Genomic DNA, 11019 nt, shown 5'->3' with positions numbered 1-11019 from the left:
GCCCAGTAACATTTCATTTGCAGCATTATAGACAGACTCCAGTAACATTTCATTGGCAGCAGTATAGACAGACCCCAGTAACATTTCAGTAGCAGCAGTGTAGGCAGAGCCCTGTTACATTTTAGTAGTAACAGTATAGACAGACCCCAGTAACATTTCATTTGCAGCATTATAGACAGACTCCAGTAACATTTCATTGGCAGCAGTATAGACAGACCCCAGAAACATTTCAGTAGCAGCAGTGTTGGCAGAGCCCTGTTACATTTCAGAAGCAGCATTGTAGACAGACTCCAGTAACATTTCAGTAATAACAGCATAGACAGACCCCAAAAACATTTCAGTTGCAGCAGTATAGACAGACCCAGTAATATTTCAGTAGCAGCAGTGTAGGCAGAGCACTGTAGCATTTCAGTAGTTAGAGTATAGACAGACCCCAGTAACATTTCATTTGCAGCAGTATAGACAGACCCCAGTAACATTTAATTTGCAGCAGTATAGTCCGACCCCAGTAACATTTCATTTGAAGCTTTATAGACAGACCCCAGTAACATTTCATTTGCAGCAGTATAGACAGACCCCAGTAACATTTCAGGAGCAGCAGTATAGACAGACACCAGTAACATTTCAGTAGTAACAGCATAGAAAGACCCCAAAAAAATTTCAGTTGCAGCAGTATAGACAGACCCCAGTAATATTTCAGTAGCAGCACTGTAGGCAGAGCCCTGTAACATGTCAGTAGTTAGAGTATAGACAGAGCCCAGTAAGATTTCATTTGCAGCAGCATAGACAGACCCCAGTAACATTACATTTGCAGCAGTATAGACAGACCCCAGTAACATTTCATTTGCAGCAGTATAGACAGACCCCAGTAACATTTCAGTAGCAGCAGTGTAGGCAGAGCCCAGTAACATTTCATTTGCAGCGGTATAGACAGACCCCAGTAACATTTCATTTGCAGCAGTATAGACAGACCCCAGTAGCATTTCAGTAGTAACAGTATAGACAGACCCAAAAAACATTTCAGTTGCATCAGTATAGACAGACCCCAGTAACATTTCAGTAGCAGCAGTGTAAGCAGAGCCCTGTAACATTTCAGAAGCAGCAGTGTAGACAGACCCAGTAACATTTCAGTAGTAACAGTATAGACAGACCCCAAAAACATTTCAGTTGCAGCAGTATAGACAGACCCAGTAATATTTCAGTAGCAGCAGTGTAGGCAGAGCACTGTAACATTTCAGTAGTTAGAGTATAGACAGACCCCAGTAACATTTCATTTGCAGCAGTATAGACAGACCCCAGTAACATTTAATTTGCAGCAGTATAGTCCGACCCCAGTAACATTTCAATTATAGCAGTATAGACAGACCCCAGTAACATTTCAGTAGCAGCAGTGTAGGCAGAGCCCAGTAACATTTCATTTGCAGCATTATAGACAGACTCCAGTAACATTTCATTGGCAGCAGTATAGACAGACCCCAGTAACATTTCAGTAGCAGCAGTGTAGGCAGAGCCCTGTTACATTTTAGTAGTAACAGTATAGACAGACCCCAGTAACATTTCATTTGCAGCATTATAGACAGACTCCAGTAACATTTCATTGGCAGCAGTATAGACAGACCCCAGAAACATTTCAGTAGCAGCAGTGTTGGCAGAGCCCTGTTACATTTCAGAAGCAGCATTGTAGACAGACTCCAGTAACATTTCAGTAATAACAGCATAGACAGACCCCAAAAACATTTCAGTTGCAGCAGTATAGACAGACCCAGTAATATTTCAGTAGCAGCAGTGTAGGCAGAGCACTGTAGCATTTCAGTAGTTAGAGTATAGACAGACCCCAGTAACATTTCATTTGCAGCAGTATAGACAGACCCCAGTAACATTTAATTTGCAGCAGTATAGTCCGACCCCAGTAACATTTCAATTATAGCAGTATAGACAGACCCCAGTAACATTTCAGTAGCAGCAGTGTAGGCAGAGCCCAGTAACATTTCATTTGCAGCATTATAGACAGACTCCAGTAACATTTCATTGGCAGCAGTATAGACAGACCCCAGTAACATTTCAGTAGCAGCAGTGTAGGCAGAGCCCTGTTACATTTTAGTAGTAACAGTATAGACAGACCCCAGTAACATTTCATTTGCAGCAGTATAGACAGAGCCCAGTAACATTTCAGTAGTAACAGTATAGACAGACCCCAAAAACATTTCAGTTGCAGCAGTATAGACAGACCCCAGTAACATTTCAGTAGCAGCAGTGTAGGCAGAGCCCAGTAACATTTCATTTGCAGCATTATAGACAGACTCCAGTAACATTTCATTGGCAGCAGTATAGACAGACCCCAGAAACATTGCAGTAGCAGCAGTGTAGGCAGAGCCCTGTTACATTTCAGAAGCAGCAGTGTAGACAGACTCCAGTAACATTTCAGTAGTAACAGCATAGACAGACCCCAAAAACATTTCAGTTGCAGCAGTATAGACAGACCCAGTAATATTTCAGTAGCAGCAGTGTAGGCAGAGCACTGTAACATTTCAGTAGTTAGAGTATAGACAGACCCCAGTAACATTTCATTTGCAGCAGTATAGACAGACCCCAGTAACATTTAATTTGCAGCAGTATAGTCTGACCCCAGTAACATTTCAATTATAGCAGTATAGACAGACCCCAGTAACATTTCAGTAGCAGCAGTGTAGGCAGAGCCCAGTAACATTTCATTTGCAGCATTATAGACAGACTCCAGTAACATTTCATTGGCAGCAGTATAGACAGACCCCAGTAACATTTCAGTAGCAGCAGTGTAGGCAGAGCCCTGTTACATTTTAGTAGTAACAGTATAGACAGACCCCAGTAACATTTCATTTGCAGCATTATAGACAGACTCCAGTAACATTTCATTGGCAGCAGTATAGACAGACCCCAGAAACATTTCAGTAGCAGCAGTGTTGGCAGAGCCCTGTTACATTTCAGAAGCAGCATTGTAGACAGACTCCAGTAACATTTCAGTAATAACAGCATAGACAGACCCCAAAAACATTTCAGTTGCAGCAGTATAGACAGACCCAGTAATATTTCAGTAGCAGCAGTGTAGGCAGAGCACTGTAGCATTTCAGTAGTTAGAGTATAGACAGACCCCAGTAACATTTCATTTGCAGCAGTATAGACAGACCCCAGTAACATTTAATTTGCAGCAGTATAGTCCGACCCCAGTAACATTTCAATTATAGCAGTATAGACAGACCCCAGTAACATTTCAGTAGCAGCAGTGTAGGCAGAGCCCAGTAACATTTCATTTGCAGCATTATAGACAGACTCCAGTAACATTTCATTGGCAGCAGTATAGACAGACCCCAGTAACATTTCAGTAGCAGCAGTGTAGGCAGAGCCCTGTTACATTTTAGTAGTAACAGTATAGACAGACCCCAGTAACATTTCATTTGCAGCAGTATAGACAGAGCCCAGTAACATTTCAGTAGTAACAGTATAGACAGACCCCAAAAACATTTCAGTTGCAGCAGTATAGACAGACCCCAGTAACATTTCAGTAGCAGCAGTGTAGGCAGAGCCCAGTAACATTTCATTTGCAGCATTATAGACAGACTCCAGTAACATTTCATTGGCAGCAGTATAGACAGACCCCAGAAACATTGCAGTAGCAGCAGTGTAGGCAGAGCCCTGTTACATTTCAGAAGCAGCAGTGTAGACAGACTCCAGTAACATTTCAGTAGTAACAGCATAGACAGACCCCAAAAACATTTCAGTTGCAGCAGTATAGACAGACCCAGTAATATTTCAGTAGCAGCAGTGTAGGCAGAGCACTGTAACATTTCAGTAGTTAGAGTATAGACAGACCCCAGTAACATTTCATTTGCAGCAGTATAGACAGACCCCAGTAACATTTAATTTGCAGCAGTATAGTCTGACCCCAGTAACATTTCAATTATAGCAGTATAGACAGACCCCAGTAACTTTCAGTAGCAGCAGTGTAGGCAGAGCCCAGTAACATTTCATTTGCAGCATTATAGACAGACTCCAGTAACATTTCATTGGCAGCAGTATAGACAGACCCCAGTAACATTTCAGTAGCAGCAGTGTAGGCAGAGCCCTGTTACATTTTAGTAGTAACAGTATAGACAGACCCCAGTAACATTTCATTTGCAGCATTATAGACAGACTCCAGTAACATTTCATTGGCAGCAGTATAGACAGACCCCAGAAACATTTCAGTAGCAGCAGTGTAGGCAGAGCCCTGTTACATTTCAGAAGCAGCATTGTAGACAGACTCCAGTAACATTTCAGTAATAACAGCATAGACAGACCCCAAAAACATTTCAGTTGCAGCAGTATAGACAGACCCAGTAATATTTCAGTAGCAGCAGTGTAGGCAGAGCACTGTAGCATTTCAGTAGTTAGAGTATAGACAGACCCCAGTAACATTTCATTTGCAGCAGTATAGACAGACCCCAGTAACATTTAATTTGCAGCAGTATAGTCCGACCCCAGTAACATTTCAATTATAGCAGTATAGACAGACCCCAGTAACATTTCAGTAGCAGCAGTGTAGGCAGAGCCCAGTAACATTTCATTTGCAGCATTATAGACAGACTCCAGTATTATTTCATTGGCAGCAGTATAGACAGACCCCAGTAACATTTCAGTAGCAGCAGTGTAGGCAGAGCCCTGTTACATTTTAGTAGTAACAGTATAGACAGACCCCAGTAACATTTCATTTGCAGCAGTATAGACAGAGCCCAGTAACATTTCAGTAGTAACAGTATAGACAGACCCCAAAAACATTTCAGTTGCAGCAGTATAGACAGACCCCAGTAACATTTCAGTAGCAGCAGTGTAGGCAGAGCCCAGTAACATTTCATTTGCAGCATTATAGACAGACTCCAGTAACATTTCATTGGCAGCAGTATAGACAGACCCCAGAAACATTGCAGTAGCAGCAGTGTAGGCAGAGCCCTGTTACATTTCAGAAGCAGCAGTGTAGACAGACTCCAGTAACATTTCAGTAGTAACAGCATAGACAGACCCCAAAAACATTTCAGTTGCAGCAGTATAGACAGACCCAGTAATATTTCAGTAGCAGCAGTGTAGGCAGAGCACTGTAACATTTCAGTAGTTAGAGTATAGACAGACCCCAGTAACATTTAATTTGCAGCAGTATAGTCATACTCCCAGTAACATTTCAATTGCAGCAGTATAGACAGACCCCAGTAACATTTTAGTAGCAGCAGTGTAGGCAGAGCCCAGTAACATTTCATTTGCAGCATTATAGACAGACCCCAGTAACATTTCATTGGCTGCAGTATAGACAGCCCCCAGTAACATTTCAGTTGCAGCATTAAAGACATACCCCAGTAACATTTCAGTAGCAGCAGTGTAGGCAGAGCCCAGTAACATTTCAGTAGTAACAGTATACACAGACCCCAGTAACATTTCATTTGAAGCTTTATAGACAGACCCCAGTAACATTTCAGTAGCAGCAGTGTAGGCAGAGCCCTGTAACATTTCAGTAGTTAGAGTATAGACAGACCCCAGTAACATTTCATTTGTAGCAGTATAGACAGAGCCCAGTAACATTTCAGTAGTAACAGTATAGACAGACCCCCAAAACATTTCAGTTGCAGCAGTATAGACAGACCCCAGTTACATTTTAGTAGCAGCAGTGTAGGCAGAGCCCTGTTACATTTCAGTAGTAACAGTATAGACAGACCCTAGTAACATTTCATTTGCAGCAGTATAGACAGACCACAGTAACATTTCAGTAGCAGCAGTGTAGGCAGAGCCCAGTAACATTTAAGTAGTAACAGTATAGACAGACACCAAAAACATTTCAGTTGCAGCCGTATAGACAGAGCCCAGTAACATTTCAGTAGTAACAGTATAGACAGACCCCCAAAACATTTCAGTTACATCAGTATAGTCAGACCGCAGTAATATTTCAGTATCAGCAGTGTAGGCAGAGCCCAGTAACATTTCAGTAGTAACAGTATAGACAGAGCCTAGTAACATTTCAGTAGTAACAGTATAGACAGACCCCAAAAACATTTTAGTTGCAGCAGTATAGGCAGACCCCAAAAAACATTTCAGTAGTTAGAGTATAGACAGACCCCAGTAATATTTTATTTGCAGCAGTATAGACAGACCCAAGTAACATTTCAGTAGTAACAGTACAGACAGACCACCAAAACATTCAGTTGCAGCAGTATAGACAGACCCCAGTTACATTTCAGTAGCAGCAGTGTAGGCAGAGCCCAGTAACATTTCAGTAGTAACAGTTTAGACAGACCCCAGTAACATTTCATTCGTAGCATTATAGACAGACCCCAGTAACATTTCATTTGCAGCAGTATAGACAGACCCCAGTAACATTTCAGTCACAGCAGTGTAGGCAGAGCCCTGTAACATTTCAGTAGTAACAGTATAGACAGACCCTAAAAACATTTCAGTTGCAGCAGTATAGACAGAGCCCAGTAACATTTCAGTAGTAACAGTATAGACAGATCCCAAAAACATTTCAATTACATCAGTATAGTCAGACCGCAGTAATACTTCAGTAGCAGCAGTGTAGGCAGAGCCCAGTAACATTTCAGTAGTAACAGTATAGACGGACCCCAAAAACATTTCAGTTACATCAGTATAGACAGACCGCAGCACTTTTCCAGTAGCAGCAGTGTGGGCAGACTGCAGTAACATTTTCGTAGTAACAGTATAGACAGAGCCCAGTAACATTTCAGTAGTAACAGTATAGACAGAGCCCAGTAACATTTCAGTAGTAACAGTATAGACAGACCCCAGTAACATTTCAGTAGTAACAGTATAGACAGACCCCAAAAACATTTCATTTGCAGCAGTATTGGCAGACCCCAGTAACAGTAACATTTCATTTGCAGCAGTATAGACAGATTCCAGTAACATTTCGGAAATAACAGTATAGACAGATCCCAAAAACATTTCAGTTACATCAGTATAGTCAGACCGCAGTTATACTTCAGTAGCAGCAGTGTAGGCAGAGCCCAGTAACATTTCAGTAGTAACAGTATAGACAGAGCCCAGTAACATTTCAGTAGTAACAGTATAGACAGACCCAAAAAACATTTCTGTTCCAGCAGTATAGGCAGACCACAGTAACATTTCAGTAGCAGCAGTATAGACAGAGCCCAGTAAGATTTCAGTAGCAGCAGTATAGAAAGACCCCAGTAACATTTCATTTTCAGCATTATAGACAGACCCCTGTAACATTTCAGTAGCTGCAGTGTAGGCAGAGCCCTGTAACATTTCAGTAGTAACAGTATAGACAGACCCCAAAAACATTTCAGTTACATCAGTATAGTCAGACCGCAGTACTATTTCAGCAGCAGCAGTGTAGGCAGAGCCCAGTAACATTGCAGTAGTAACAGTATAGACACAGCCCAGTAACATTTTAATAGTAACAGTATAGACAGACCCCAGTAACATTTCAGTAGTAACAGTATAGACAGACCCCAAAAACATTTCAGTTGCAGCAGTATAGACAGACCCCAGTTGCATTTCATTTGCAGCAGTGTAGGATGAGCCCAGTAACATTTTTTAGGAGCAGAAGTATAGGTAGACTGAAGTAACATTTCTGTCGCAGAAGTATAGGCAGACCCCTGTAGCATTACTGTGGCAGAAGTATAGGCAGGCAGACCCGGGTGACATTTCTGTAGCAAGAGTGTAGGCCAACCCCTGACACATTGGTGTACCATGAGTGTAGCGGAAGGCCAGAAAAATTACTTGGATTACAGTGTAGGCGAGGGCCCAAAAAATTGCTGTACCAACAGTACAAATGTACCCCAGAAAAATTGCTCAACCCAGAGGGCAGGTGAAACCCATGAATATTTTAGCTTACTGTGGCTGAATTTGTAACAGAGCCTGGAAGCAGCCCTGTTTAAAAAAAATTGGTTCATGTTAAAGTTTCAATGTTTTAGTTATAAATGTAGAAATATTGTTTGACAAAAGTTATATGAGCCTTTTGGGCCGCAGAAAAATTGGTGGTGTAAAAAATTTTTGAATTATTCACGTGCAGTTGGAGGGAAACAGCGCTTATGTTACGCAAACTGCACCCAGGAAAAAAATTATACAGAAGCCTGCGAGCAGGCCTAGCTGTGCAATATGCAATACTGATACACCTGAACTGACAGCAGCCACGCAGTGAAATGCAGAGAGTCACAGCTAGCCGTAAGAAGTATTTTTTTTTTTTAATTTTGGGAAATGCAATGTAGGCTATATAGCGTCTATCTGAGTTTCCCTCTATCGGGGGCTGTCGCTGTCCGCTGTGCGTGCAGTTGATGGCAGACACACAGCGGTGTAAAAACTTTTTAAATTATTGGCGTGCAGTTGGAGGGAAACAGCGCTTATGTTACACAAACTGCATCCAGGAAAAAAATTATACAGAAGCCTGCGAGCAGGCCTAGCTGTGCAATAGTGAGGTACTACAACTGCCCGCAGCCACGGAGTTAAATGCACACGGTCACAGATAGCCCTAAACAGGAGCTTTTTGGGGGTACCTGTTAACAGGATTCTACAGCAGCACTGTCCCTGCCTCACCAATACTTCCGCTATACTCTGTATAATTGGCTGCAGACAGAGAATGCAATAGTCTGCAGAGCCCAAGATGAAAAAAAAAATTGGTGCAAAACTGCTCCTAGCAGCCACAACAGTAATGCACACGGTCACAGATAGCCCTAAACAGGAGCTTTTGGTGGGTACTTGTTGACAGGATTCTACAGTAGCACTGTCCCTGCCTCACCAATACTTCCCCTATACTCTGTATAATTGGCTGCAGACTGAGAATGCAATAGTCTGCAGAGCCCAAGATGAAAAAAAAAATTTGGTGCAAAACTGCTCCTAACAGCCACAACAGTAATGCACACGGTAAGATGTGCCCCTAAGAAGGACCGTTAGGGTTCTTCTAGGCAGGATTCCACACTACCACTGTCCATGCCTCAACAATACTTCCCCTATACTACGTAGTACGGACTGCTGCCTGAGAACGCTATAGCTGTAATGGGTCTGCACACCCGTTATATAAAAAAAAAAACAAATTTGCAAAACTGCTCCTAGCAGCCACAACAGTAATGCACACGGTCAGATGTGGCCCTAAGAAGGGCCATTGGGGTTCTTGAAGATGCTAACACTCTCCCTATAGCAGCAGCAGCACTCTCCCTAATCTCTGCCAGCGTGTGTCTGAGGCGAGCCGCGGGTGGGGTTGCTTTATATACTCGGCGGTCACTTGATCTCGCCAGCCACTCACTGCAAGGGGGTGGGATAGGGCTGGCATGTCACAGGAGGAAGTTGTAATGCCTTCCCTGCATGTCTATTGGCCAGAAAATGGCGCAAAACTTTCAGGGAAGGAAATGGAATTGACTCGAGTACCGCGTGGTGCTCGTCTCGAATAACGAGTATCTCGAACACCCTAATACTCAAACGAGCATCAAACTCGGACGAGTATGCTCGCTCATCTCTATTGAATACCCTACTTTAAAGCAGATAGTTACATTGATGAAGGGTATTTTAACATCATGGAATGAATTTTGCAACAAAAACTGCAGCCTTACCTTACTTAGTCTCTCCGGAGGTAAGGAGGGTGCTATTGCTACATATAGAAGAACCAAGGATTAATAAATATTTATAACCTATTTGACTATATTGCTGGAAAGGCAGTACTATTAGGGCTTCGACAGACGAGCATGTTTTGTGCAGGAAAATCCCACCTGCAGAATGCAAAGAATAGAACTCATTGATTTCAATGGGTTCAATCTCACTTCTTTTTTTTGCGCTGTTTTTATGGGCACAAAAAAGTAGGGCCTGCTCTATTTTGTGTGCACCAAAGAGGCCCATAGAGGCTTAGCCAAAGTGCACGATCACCGGCACCTCGTTTGGTGATTCCCCCGCCCATGTGAACTAGCATTGCCTGCGCAAACACGCATAGTATTTGCGCCGGTACGTGCTCAAAGTGCGCTTGTTCTCTTTGCAAAAGTATTGTGCAGGAGCAATTGCATTTTGGAATACGCTAATCTGATTGAGCCCTTAGGGTGCGTTCACATTGAAGGGGTGAAATCTATTGCAGATCTGCACCAAATCACAGTTTCCAGCATAGACGATGAAGAGATAAACTAGCACTGTTAAGAAAATCATCATGTGAAAAGGGATTTAACTGACTTGCAGGAAACAAGGGAAATGTCTTCATTCTAATCTACTTCTGCTTTATAGTCATGTAGGACTATCCAATCCCTGCACAGATTCAGTAGAGATCAAGCATTCACCTGGGTGTTTACAAGAGTCAGAGAGCAGAGAACAAACTTCATATTGTACATAGCAATGGAATTTGAACACTAAAGGAAAGGAACGCTAAAAGCATGGACCGCAGAGGATAATTCAAGGTAAGAAGGCAATAACCTTACAAATATGGCTTTCTGAGTGATTATTGAGAGCGCTGCTTACTACACTGTGTAATGTAGACATTGATAGCTAATCTGTTGGCAACGAAGTGCCAGTGGGGCAAAGGCCATACAGATGAGCCCAACCAAGTAACAAAGGGTGACTTTATTTATGTGCCTAATGTAGTTCCACAAGAAGTGGAAATAAAGTGCAGAGGACAGCATTAGAGATGAGCGAGTATACTCGCTAAAGGCAATTGCTCGAGCGAGCATTGCCTTTAGCGAGTACCTGCCCGCTCGAGACCAAAGGTTCGGGTGTCGGCGCGGGGGAGCGGTGAGTAGCGGCTGTCAGCAGGAGGGAGCGGGGGGGGGGGGGGGAGAGATCTCCCCTCCGTTCCGCCCCGCAGCTCCCTGCCCGCCGCCGGCACCCGAACCTTTGGTCTCGAGCGGGCAGGTACTCGCTAAAGGCAATGCTCGCTCGAGCAATTGCCTTTAGCGAGTATACTCGCTCATCTCTAGACAGCATACATTAAACCCGGGAAGTGTAAAGGGTTATAACCACAGGAACAGATGTAGCAAAGTTTAAGCTGACCGTGATAGCTTTCTGTGGCAAATC

Source organism: Eleutherodactylus coqui, chromosome 6, assembly GCF_035609145.1.
Source record: "Eleutherodactylus coqui strain aEleCoq1 chromosome 6, aEleCoq1.hap1, whole genome shotgun sequence".
Classification (NCBI taxonomy): Eukaryota; Metazoa; Chordata; class Amphibia; order Anura; family Eleutherodactylidae; genus Eleutherodactylus; species Eleutherodactylus coqui.
The sequence above is the reverse complement of the archived record's forward strand: the minus strand, read 5'-3'. Positions refer to the sequence as shown.